At 36.2% G+C, this 13095-nt stretch overlaps 1 protein-coding gene across 9 annotated transcripts in view; it reads left to right on the forward strand.

The window, feature by feature from the left end:
* Positions 1-13095, forward strand: part of PLAG1 (PLAG1 zinc finger) — a 52408-nt gene that overhangs the window by 517 nt on the left and 38796 nt on the right. The gene's annotated exons all lie outside the window — the stretch shown is intronic.

Here is a 13095-nt window from a genome sequence, read left to right on the forward strand (position 1 = left end):
CCCATCTCCCGCAGCCCCCCACCGCCCCGCGTCGGACCCCCCCCGGAGGGGAAAAGCAGGGGAGGGGAGGCGAGGCGAGCGGTGCCCCCCTTCTCCTCCCTCGGAGGGAGAAAGAGATGATTTTCAGAAAAACCTCTCTCAGGAGTTTCCTCCACTCCTCCCCTCCCTCCCCGCGGCGCTATGTGGGTTCGCGAGCGAGCGGGCGAGGCAGCGGTCTGCCCGGGGGACGGCAGGAGGGCGCGGGGTGCCCGCCGCCGACCCCCGCGGCGGGCCGGGGCCGGGGCCGCGGCGGCGGCGCGGGGCAGGGGCAGAAGCAGGAGCTGCGCGGCCGCCCCCTCCCCTCCTCGCCTCTCCGGAGCCTGTGCTGTGAATGCAGTGACAGCGGCGAGAGCGGCGAGAGGGAGCGGAAGACATTAGAGACCGCGGTGCCGAAAAATGAGGGAAAAAATTAATATAAATTCGCCCCCCGCCTCAAACCGGCCGAATTTCGCACAGAAATTTCCCCCGTGGACCCGGCTACCTGTGGGGTGTCCCTCGGACCTGGCGGCTGTGTCTTTGGGGGGATCCGGAGTGACTTTGGGGCACTCGACCCCCCTTTCCCGTCGTTTTTTGGACAAAAGTTTTTTTTTTCGTAATAAAGAAACGAATTTGCCTGCTCTCCCCCTCCGAGTGGCCCAGAAGCTTTTCCCTTTCCCATCGGTGTGTGTTTAGAGAAAAGTGTGAACCCAAGTAAGTGCTGAGTCGTGTTGCATTGGGGAGGGGGGTTTGCTAACTGAAAGCAGGAGAGATCCGGAGAGAGAGAGAGAGAGCAGGGACAGCTTGTTGTCAGTATCATAAACAACCAAAATGGAGGGAGAACTGAGGCATATAACAAAATAAAAATCAGAAAAAAAATGCCAAAAAATACTTAAAAATCGAGGCTGCTCCCCCTTTTCTTCCTCAAGGTAACAGAATAAAACCCGTGTCTTCCCGAGACCGTTTTAAGGTTTCAGGGAGCAAGGAGTTAATATTTATTATTTTTTTTTGTTGATGAATTCTTTGGAAAGGCAAAAGCCTCTTATAACTCGCCACCGACAATGAGAAAACGTGAAAATCCCTTTCAGGAGAGAGAGGTAGGGGGAGATGATAGTGCAGAAAGTGCATAACTTGGGGGTAATGTGAAGTGATCCTAGATAAGATAAATGCTGTATGTGCTGCTTTATAACTTCCTTTTTTAATGCTTTTTTTTGTATGTTTGGGGGGGTTTGGAGATGGGGGCTCCTTTCTTTTCCTCTGTCTTTTTTTTCTTTCTTTCTTTTTTTTTTTTTTTTTTAGGACCGGAATGTAATGCCTTTGTAGTGTCACTTTCCTGATCTAATTAGGATGTGTGAGGCAAAGAGTAAACCTTTCCGGTTTATAAAGTGCATTTTCGTTGCCTTTGAATTTCAAGTTTTCCTGGTGGCTCCCTCCTCTATTTAAACTGGATTCTTCAGAGTAGTGTGGGGTTGAGGTAATGCTCCATAGGGAAAGCAGAGAGGGCTCAGGGGCAGGGCACCTCTTCTGCGGGTGGTTGCTGATTTCCCTGGCACGTTCAGTTCACCTGTTTGTCTCCTACAAAGAATGTATTCTGCAGTCTCCTCGTTTTATTTATATAAAATAATGATGCCTCATCTCGCCTCACATTGAAGTTAATGCGAAAGTGCTGCTGATGTTGGTTCCACGTGGGATCAGGGACATAGCAGGGCATTTTAAAGAGACAGCTTCTCTTTTCCTAGGGTTATCATCACCTCTGCAGCACCTCTGCCTCTAGCAGAGGGATGCTTCGTTGTTTTTTTTTTTCATGGAAGGGTATCAAATCGGCCCTGGTCTGATAAATTAAGGCAGGATAATAGGGGAAAACGTGCAGATTCGTTTGGATCAAAGCAATTCTTTTGTGTGTAGCAGGTCTTCAGGGGAGTTTTGTTGGTGTGTTAATTAAAATGCTGTGTTTTGGAGAGCGTTTTTTGGAATGGGTGTTGCAGAAATGAAATATGCTCAGATTATTTAATATTAAAAACCTAGTGCTGTTCTGCTAGCTATGAATTCCCTGGGAGGAGACTTATGTGCATAGGGCAATTTCACAGACATTTTGTAAAAGTTGTGAAGCACATTATTTTTACTTTGAATAAATACAGTTTTGTTGGGGATGCCTAAGTTTGTTGAAAAGTATTGTATAGCTTGTTCTATACTTAAATCTTCTGAACAGTCCCCACAGGTTTTGAAAATAGTGAAAATAACTGTAGGTTTTAATTGGCCGAACTAGGGGCTTTTTACAAGTACACCTTAGCTGTGTAATTATAACATCACTTGGAAGAATTGCCTCTGGCTTTGTTTAAAAAAAGAAAAATCATCCTAACTGCAGCCTAGTTTCATGTATATGTGTACATGTGTGCGTGCATGCATGCTTTTAGCATGGATTCTGGCTGATACAGTTTTTTGCTTAATTTTTAACTTGTAAATGTTTAACTGTAATGATTGGAAATGCTCTGCTTGTCCCTATTATCTCCTATGTATTTTAATTTTCAGTGAAATATCCTATTTAAAAAATCAACATCGCCTCTTCACATGGCAATTTGATACCTTTATGAGGAGTTATGATGTTTCCTTTACACATGCCTTATTTTTGTAATCTTTATATTTAATTCTAGATTAAAAATTGAATGCGGGTACGTGGTTCTCAAGAGGGAAGATGGAGTACTGAACTTGTAGGGAGGCTATTTCAGCAAATGTTTTCTTTGAACTTGTGGAAGTTGGGTATCAGTTGTGATAGCCCTCTGTGTGGAATAGCATGTGTTCGCAAATGATCTGTACCTTTTCTGCAAGTGTGACCAAAGAAGCTGTTGTACAGTAGTTGTTGACTGGGACAGTCTTGTGGTTAAAGATTTTGGAAGAAATCTCAAAGTTTTCCAGTGAGTCACAGTTATGAAAATTAAATCACATTAACTACTCTTAGGCTAGAAAAAAAAGGCTCATTAAGGAAGAAAGATTAATCAGTTTGTATAAAGTAATGAAATTGAACATTTTTCCAAAACTGTCTTTTATGATTTAGAGATCTCTTTTATAGTTACCAAGAATTCATACTTCAAAGTTCCTTTCCAAATATTTCTTACACTGATCTCTTCTTTTTATTGACTGAAGTAATGTTATCCTGAAATGCAAAGAAATTTGGTAAATTAATAGCAGTATACCATGTGTTGGTGTTTTTAATGTACCAGGGTAGATAGATAGTAGTAGATGTACAGAACTAACTTTAATAAACTAGTTAATGTATTTAATGTAATATTTAAGAACTCTTCGAATACTGTGTCTGTGACCATCAGTATGAAGTGTTCAATGTGTTACCGCATTTTTACCTAATTAAGAGCTTCTAAATCATTAATATTTTAATGCTGAAAATAGGTATAGGCACTAGTAATAACAACATGAAAGAAGCACATGTTGTGGAGTATCTTTCTTGACTTACAGTTATGTATTACAGAGTAAATTCACTGTATCCAACCATAGTACAAAATTCAAGACATAGGGAGGAGGAAGAGGAAAGGGTGTTCTCACAGAATTTGATACTCTTCTAAACTGGGTTTAATTTTAAGGTATAATCCAGATGGTGGTAATAATAGCAGCAGATAAATGCTCTTTAGGATTGTTTTTTTTACAAACTTACTCTCTTTTTGTAGAAAACTGAATTCTTCTTATGGGTATGATGTGGTGTTTTATAAAAAGAGAAGTAGCTTTCAAAGCTTCCTTACCTCTAAGACTTAAGATAATCTTCTCTATTATATGTTGCTCTGGTTCTGTACATGTTTCAGTATGATTTTTTCAAGATTTTTCTAAAATTAAACACCTGAGGAAACAAATACTGTGGGCTGTTGTTGGTAAAGTTACTCTACTTTTTGTAGGTAAACTGGGGAGCTGTAAATGTATTAAAATCCTTCTGAGATACTTATCGATCCTATTTAATAATATTTAAAAGTTAATAACTACAGTATTCTACAACAGTACAGTAAATACAGGCATCTAAATTGACATGCATTCACCTTTTCTTGAATGCTTAATTCAAGTGTGTCTCTTGGTGTGTACTTTTCATTTGGTAATTATCCTGAAAAATTAGTTTCCCAATGTAAAACTTTGAGATTTAAATTAAGAAACTTTTTAAAAGTCTGTGTAATTCTAAAGGGCACTGCATACAAAGCTCAGCCACTTCTAATGGTCGTCCATCTCTGCAGCAAGTCAGTCAAAATGGTGCCCTTAAGTCTCCTCCTTTCAGGGTAGTGCATGTGTTTTAAAATTAATGGGTTAAAGAGGGCACTGCTCCTGTTCTAAATAAACCCCTGTTTGTAACTGTTCAAGGTTACTTTGTTAAAAGAGATGGTTTATTTCAGAGTCTAAAACATAAGTTTTTAAAATTCTGTATCTATAACCTGTTATATCTTTAAAACCAGTTTTTGTCAGCAAATACCTTTTGGGAGGGTTCTTGAACAAGTTTATCTGTTTACCAAGGGGAGCTATTCTGGAAAATGTGAAATATGTTAGAGCATTTAGACCATTCTCAAATCAGTGTAGAGGTAAAAGGAACTAGCAGCCACTGCCACTGAAGTGATAGGGCACTTGCCTTCAAGGAGTTATTTTCCAAATATCTGCTAGTAGTGAGGATTTAGCTTGCATTGCTTTTGAAAGAAATGTGCAGTATCTGTCCACTGAACTGTTAAGCATCTTTTACCAATTACCAAATGTTTAGGTAGCCTTAAAAAACTACTTAAAAATAATTCAAATATTAGAACAAAGTAACATTTTCTATTGATCAAATGTAAAATGTTTAAATTTCTGAAATGTAGGGGATTTTGTTTGCATTTATCTGAGCATTTTGTAAATAGAGAGTTGTGTATTTTTCCTGCTAATAAAAAAATCACATCTAGAATTTCATTAAATTTATATTGATTTTTAAACTGTGCAAACTTGTAACTTGAATGTAAAACATTGATTAGCTCTCAATACAATCACTTACATAGCTGCCTATATTTTATTTTTAATTTTTCAAGGAATATAGTGACCCTTTATCTAAAATTGGATAGATTGCAGTTACTAATGCATTTTAAATGAACAGTTGTCCACCAAATATCAAATGCGAAAAAGTCTAATTGTAAGCAAGTTATGAAAACCTAATATTGAACAGAACTGGTCACCATTACTGCAAGTTCAGTTTTACTTTTATTTAGATTGGCTTGTTAAAGTATTTTTTTGTCTACTTCAGTATCAGTGTTCACCTGTTATTGCCTCATCTTAGAAGGATGAATTTGCAGAAATTAATAGAATTGGAGGGGGGTTTAAATTTTTTTAACAAGGTATAACATGTTTTTAAAAGTAGTTATGTGATAAAAGTTATAAAGGATGGGGCCTTCTCATAGGATATATTAAAATGGTTATTATTTAAACCCTGCATATCTTGTAAACAGTTACTATAGGATCATGGCATTAAAATTAACCCCTGTACATAGCGAGGTTTTGAGATAAGTGTATAAGTACACACTTGACAGTGAAGAGTGAGAAAGCTTGTATAGTTATTGTCATGTTGAAGGAATAGATCAGTTTCTCTTACAGCCTTCTTTGTAATAATTTCTGTCCCATTCCTAATTCACTGTCTGTTCAGAGCGTAGAGATACCTTGTCAAATACATTAAAATACATAGCCAGAGCTATTTTACGCGTGCTTAACCCTGGCAGTTTTGATAGACATACTAGGGGCATGAAGAGAGTAGAATGTGGCCTGATGTGCATAATTTTATTTTATTTGTTTAAAGGAAAGGAAAGAGAAAAAACAAATCAGGGCTGAACTAGTATAAAACCAAAAAGTGAGATAGATAAAACAAATGAATGTAGACAAGTGTGGCTATAATACACAGAACAGTAACTCAAAACTCCGAAGTAAAATAGCTCAAATCAGCTTTGAAAAGTCAAGTGGGAATCAGGAAAGTAAAACCTAGAATTGCCATCAAATGCAATTAAGAAATAACTATGTAAAGGAACTTGGAAAAATGCAGAAGGTGTCTGTTACAGTAAACTGAATTGCTATAATCTTCTTTTGCACTTAATGTGCTAAATTCCTCTCTCAAAGGAGAATATCCCTAGAAATCAGATTAGAAAGTGTTTAAAGGGAATTATTTGTCAAAGTTGTTTTTTTTACTAAAGTTAGGATAACTAATAATAATCTCTTCCATATTGCTGTACATAACAGTTTATTTGATATCATTTAACCATGCAGACACGTAGACTTATTTATGTATTGTACAGTAGCCTGGCACTGTGTATCACTAACTTCGCCCCTCAAAGCTTTTCTTTATGATTGTGGGTCACATTACACTTTGGAGGCTGCCAAATCTGAAGTATTTCTTATGAAATAAGATGTAGATGGTTGATTTTGTTTTACGCACATTTACTGTGAATTTCCAAGTAATCAAAAAGCAAAGAGAATGTCAGAAAGCTTATCTTCCCTCTTCATTTATTATGTATTTGTATACTACCATGTATCAGATTTACTAGTGCATGAGTTCTCAAAAAAGCCCTGCAAATTGTCTGAATTAATGAGATCTCATTACACTAAATGTTTGAAGAGCAGAAAGACCCTGTGTATGCAAATCAGATTTTACTGTCCCAAGTGCTTGTCACTTCTAATAAAGCTGTTTATTGTGTGGTATATGTATTTATCATGAATGTTACATTTATATGTAATATAGATACATACACACATTTTAAGGAAACATCTGGCTGTTTAGGGAGAATGTCATGTCTTTTGAATCAGTTGTGATAGAGGAATTCTTTTTTTAAAAGAGACCTTTTTGAAGAAAAGGCAGAAAGAGAGTTTCTAGCAACTTACTATTAAATTTCAATCAAGCCTGTATAGTTTAGTAATAAAAGATTTACAAGTTTGTAAATGTTAAGTTTCTTCAAACTCTTACTGTCACGTGGAATTTTCATTTATACTAATTGTGCATTTACTACAGCTACCTACATGCAAGGTTTAATAATAATACTGTATCACATGGAAGTATAGATACAATATAAATATGTAAAAGTAGAAATTGCCTACAGTTGTTCTTATGTTTTCATAAGATGATACACTACAAAGATGTAAATTTATGGTGTTAGCTACCTGTTATCAGTTACTGGTGCTCTTCCCCTCAGAAGTACTTTAGGAAGAGTTAGTATTAAACTAAAATAAAACAAAATTAAAATCCTGTCAGGGTTTTGTGCTCTGTTGAAAAGCTAAACATAGACATTGTTCAAGCTTATTTTGTTCAGTGGAAGCTCTTGTGGTCAATACATGCATAATTTGTTTCATGTAGGACACTAGGAAACGGTGAACCACGTAGCTTAGAGAAGAGCTTAGACATAGCTGATCACAATAAATGCCAGTTAATTCGAATCTGTAAATTTTTTTTTCCTCTGTGACTTGACAGTTTTCTTTAATTCTTTTGAATACTGGGATTGTGTTTAGACTAAACCACTTCTAATTATACCCCAGCACAAACATATAGCTTATGGCTATATTTTAATCAGTTTCAGAAAAAGTAATAAAAATATTATTGCATCTGTCAAAGGATGGTGTTGCTACATGCTATTTTAAATGGTGTTTAAGTACAGTTATAAGCATACCAGTACAATGAAATCAGCTCTATTCCTAAACAACAGTTACATTATTTGTTACTTAAAAAGTTACCGAGAATCATAATATGTTAATTATCCTAATTATTCAGGCTGTTTTTAATATGTGTTGAAATTGCTTTAAAAAGTGTATATGAAATATTTATATCAAACTCATTTAATTGCTCATTACTTGTAAAATGTAATGTTTTCCCAGTTGTAATTTTAAAGAGTTTTTGTCTTAGCTGCACGAGTATATCCTTTTCTTTTGGATACACTCTTTTCTGAACCCAGTGGTTCTTTCACTTGTTTAAAACCCTTTCATTCTCTCAAAAGGAATTTGTGTCCCATTGAGTGTTGACATTGATCATTTTTGTACTACAGAAATGGTGCTGAGGAGTACTGTGGAATTAATTTACACTTGTAGCATCATCAGCACAATAATCAGGTGTAAAGTAACACAGGAAACTTGATCATAGTGGTATTTGGATGATGGGAATAGTCCCAAACTGGATGAATGTTAAACTAGCCTATGAGGAAAAGATGTCTGGTTTTGCAGCCTTGTAGCATTAATCAAATATGTGGTATCACTATTTCTCATAAGAAATACTCAAACACACACCTAGCATCAATTGCTGTAGAAGGCAAACAGAAATCTAGATTACACTTTCAGAAATTATAAACTATGAAATAAGTTTCTTGGAAAAAAATGGGTTTAGGGGTCTCCCCTCTAGTATAATATTATTTTACCTTTGAAAACTTGACCACTTCAGAATATTTGAGAACAAGTAAGTTAAGTCCATCTTGAGTAATACATTTTGGTTTCTAGTGCAGTTTTTATCTATGCATCATGTAAAACAAACTTCTTACTCTTCATTACACTTAAATATTTGTACTGAAAGGAAAGTGCATTTAAGCAGTTATTAACTGCATTGATTACTTGTTCATTTGGTTGGAGTAGAAAGGTACTTTAGTTTGGGGAGGTTGAATATATATTATTATTTTCTATTTTATTGAACATAAAAGGAGATTAGATCTTTTTTCAAGCCTTGAGTGAAAAGGGAGGTGGGGTCAGGAAGGGACTCTGATGACTTAAATCACTGCCCCTCAGTCTCTCAAAATATTTAAATCCTATGAATTTCTGATTTCAGTCGCACAGTAATGTTGCAACCTCAAAACTGATAATATATTCAGTTACCTTGAGATGAACTCCACAATTCTTCATTAGGTAGACTGAATTTCCTAAAAGTTTTGTCTGAATAAGTACTTGTATGTTGTGCTGTTTGTTCCAGTTTTCATCAGGAATCAAGGCATAGAAAGTCTCTCGACTCTTAGCAAACCCTCAAAGACTTCATGGATGTCCTAAACTTCCCCTATTCCGATCATAGTTTTAGTTGTTAAACTGTGGTTGAAGGTCAAGTAATCCTTTCTGCTAAGCATCTGACTTTTATCATAAAGGAGTTAGTTTCATATTTGGTGGTAATTTTAGCATAAAGCTTAAAGGCAGGCAGAATTTTGCTGTCAGGTTGCAAGTGCTCTGTAACTGTTGCGTGTAGTAGTACTTAAATCGCATTTCTTTCATTGAGTTAGGAAGACTCGTAGTTTGAAGAAAACAGTGTTTGACTGATTTGATAATTCTTCCTTCCCAAATATATGTAAAAAATTGCCACCACTTTTGCTGCCAACAGTGCTCTGAAGATTATCCATCCACATGAATACATGTATATATCTCCAAACTTTTTGTAACTTAGGCCTTTGTAGGAAGGTTAAGAGGTCTAGTGGATGGAGATCATAATGTATTTGTATCCCTTTTATGAATGAACTGTTATTTAGCAACTTTGTGAATTCAGGATGTGATTTTGTGTTTGGGGTACACCTGAGAGATTATGTAGTAAAAAATACATATATTCCCCCGCCCCATGCATGGCAGAGCTCAGGCCTGAAGAGCAAGTATTCTATCTTCTTGCTTTGGGTATTTTTAAACTGGTTATGTAGAGATAAAAATGTATTTTTTTTTTCACCTCCACTTGTTGCATTCATCAGTGGATTAGGCAGTCTGTTCCTTGATATTTTTTGAGTATGTTGCAGTGGCTGGCAAAGTTATTAAATGACCTGAACTACAGAATTTGTAGATGGAAGAGGGTGACTTTTTTTTCCTGTCTGATCTTGATTATTTGAAAGTTTCCTTGACCTCTTCAACAGTGCTTTGCTATAAATCAAAACAAATTAAATTGAACAAACAGTCAATAAAAATGCATGTCCAGGTTCCTCTGGCAAAGCTTATTAAAATCCAGTTGGATGCTGACAATTCTTTTCACTGTGACCTTCAAGATACTCAGCCTCTACTTCATGCTTTCCAAATACCATCATTTCCATCTATCAAATTCTAGGTAGGTCATTAGTAAATGCACAGTAGTAACTGTATAGTCTGTAATGCTAACATTTTAAGCCTGTCTCAGAATGAGACATCTATGTTAAAGTTGAAGTGCTTCTCAGGGAGCGAGTAGTATTTCCCCATCTTTTTTTTTTTTTTTTTTTTAAATTGTAACATGCATTTGAGATTGTTTCAGGTGGCACTCATAAAAAGGGATGATCTTTCAGGTTGTCAAGAATCAAGCTGTTCGGGGGGGGGTTGTAGGCTAAAACTAGTATTTTTTTTTTTTAGCATCATTCAGAAACTGGTGGTCATTGAGGGTACATCATGGAACAGTGGAGTCATGTGCTTCTCAGCAGGGGATGCTGCTTAATGATGGACATTCAGTGTCCTGAATGTGGAAGGAGCAGACCTGCAGTGAAAGATTGGTCTCTTTCTACAGTGTGAACAGGGAACTGCTTTACTCTGACTTTTACAAATAAATTTGGAATAATTCCTTCACTCACTGACATTTTTATTTTTTCCTGCAGTATCAGAAATGGACACTTCAGGATGATTTTTACAAGTCTGTCAACTTGTAAGGGCAATTAATATAACCAGAGATGAAGTTAGGGTGTTTGAAAAGGACAAAATTCCTTTTACTAAAGATCTTGGAAAAATGTTTAACTGTCCTGAAAGCAAAGAAAAATAACCACTACACTAATCTGATGAAATTTTTCAACCAAGTAAATAATACTTAGATGTTGTGGGAGATTCATTTAGCAATAGCTTGGCTCTCTCAGTAAAGGAATGTGTGCTATATTAAATATTTATGAAAATAATACATAATATACATTTAGAAGAATGTAGTTTTGAGCAACAAAACCATCAGAACTTGATCAAGGCAAAAAAAAAAAAAAAGTTCTGTCCATGTACATCCATAACAGTTTTTTTAAAGTAAAAAGGTTAGGTACCTAGACATGCATAGGTATTCAGAACCCTGCCATCATTATTTCTAGGAGTAGTACAAACACAAAACTCTCATACTACATTCAGATAGTGTGTGATAAAGTACTTTCTAAGGTTAGTGAGTTTGTTGGTTTTGTAGGTTTCAATTCAGAATTAAAAGTGATACGTAGAAAAGCGATGTGGTACTAATTTAGTAGCACACAGTATTTTAGTCCAGTGTTGGAAGTGTATATTGTAAAACCTGAATGTGAATGTTACATGGCTTTGCAGTTGACTTTTTAGTAATGTGGATTGTACCTAGGAAAACAAGTGTTCTGTTTTGTCAGAATTACCGTTTCCCTCTGGTATATTTGCCTTTAATTGTATTCTGCTCTGTGATTTTTTTTTCTTGTTATTTGCATGGAATTGTGCTCATGTTTTTTTCTCCAAACAAATATAAATAGCATTGTACTCCTGCTGTGATTATTACGCGTAACACCTCTGACTCAGCAGATCAAAAATTATGTTTATTGGAAAACAGAATTAACATTTTATGCCTTTTTTTAAGACCATTTAAAAATAGCTGTGTCAAAAGAGATTATACTTTTAACATGCTAATCCACTAAACCATCATACATCATTCTGCAGGCAATGTTTTTTATTCCAGGCAACTACTTCTTACTAGAGTCCATCTGAAAGGTTTCAGGTTATCACAGAAATATACCCATAAACTTGAATTCTTAAGGAGAGAAGCTTCTTTAATAGACTGCATAATACATGTATTATCAAATTGCAGCCTTTTTTCCAAGAATTGTTTTATATGTCAGCATGGTTTGGCCTGCTTTAAGGCATTCTGGTTACTCGAGACAAATTGTTGATTAAAAATGGCATATGCAAAAACCTTTTTTCAGTGTGGAGGGTAGCAATTCCTAAATTTGATGTAGAATATTATGTTGTGATAGCCAAATGGAATGCTATACTGATTATGGGAAAGAGAGAGTAAAGGAGGATGAGAATTTATGCCAGCTGGATTGGAAACTCTTGAGCTTCATCTGGATTATTAGTTTCAATTGCTAATCTTGCCTCATGTCCCTCTGCCACTTTGTTTTCTGAAGTTGTATTTTCCTCATTCAATTGTTATAATTGTATACTGTCGCTGTGTAAAGAGACATGCAAACATGGGAAACAGCAGTACTGACTTGGCAGAAAGTTCTGTGAAGTGCAAAAAATACAACAGAAAAATATAGTTCTGCCTTATCTTTTGTCTTCAGGAATCTTAGTTTTATTTGTAAGAACAGTAGATATGTGTGTGTGAGTTTGAATTGACTGTAGGGTGACTGCCACTGTGTACATCAGTGACTAGAATTTTTTAGGTATTAAATATCAATACAAGGAATTTGCTTGTACTTGGTTGAATTACAGTGCAAAGTTTCCTGAAACAGCTTAGCAATAACCATTTTCATTTATTTTTACAAATGCTAATTCAGAATGGTACAACATGAGTGAAAAGTTTAGTTGTTACTACTTGATACTCTATTCTGGCTAGTTATGGAGCTCTATTTAATGTTATCTGACAGATTAGAGTATTTAACTTGAAAATGTGCTGCTGCTCGACTGGCGAGCTGGGACATTACCTACTGTGATTTCCTACTGGCAAGAAGTCTGTAAAGACCATTTTAAGGCAAGCTTGGCCGTACTTTAAACTGATAGAGTTAGGTGAGGTTTACACACTGCTTTCTTGAGGCACACTAAAACACCTCTTGCAATTTGGGCCAATATATTTTTGAACTGGAGAAGTGTGTTTCGTATAATGTAGAGGACTCCTCGGTTTTGGTGGCATTAGCCATATACCTTGGAGTATCATTCTGTGGAGGTTTTGTTACACAGGTAGTCTACGAACATGTATAACCAGAGCATTGTGTTGTTGATCACTTCCATATACGACCATCTGCAAGGAACAGTGCTGTAATGAGACACGGGGAGGACATGATAAAAGAAGATAGTATGTGATATAGAATAAAATGAAACATCGTAGGGCCTCAACGGAGGACACAGTGACAGTCCAGAGACGATTCTCCACACAGTGTTGTGCTGTAAGGCTGTGTACTGTTTGTATGTGAAAGTACTTCCTACATAGTGCCT

Source organism: Grus americana, chromosome 2, assembly GCF_028858705.1.
Source record: "Grus americana isolate bGruAme1 chromosome 2, bGruAme1.mat, whole genome shotgun sequence".
Classification (NCBI taxonomy): Eukaryota; Metazoa; Chordata; class Aves; order Gruiformes; family Gruidae; genus Grus; species Grus americana.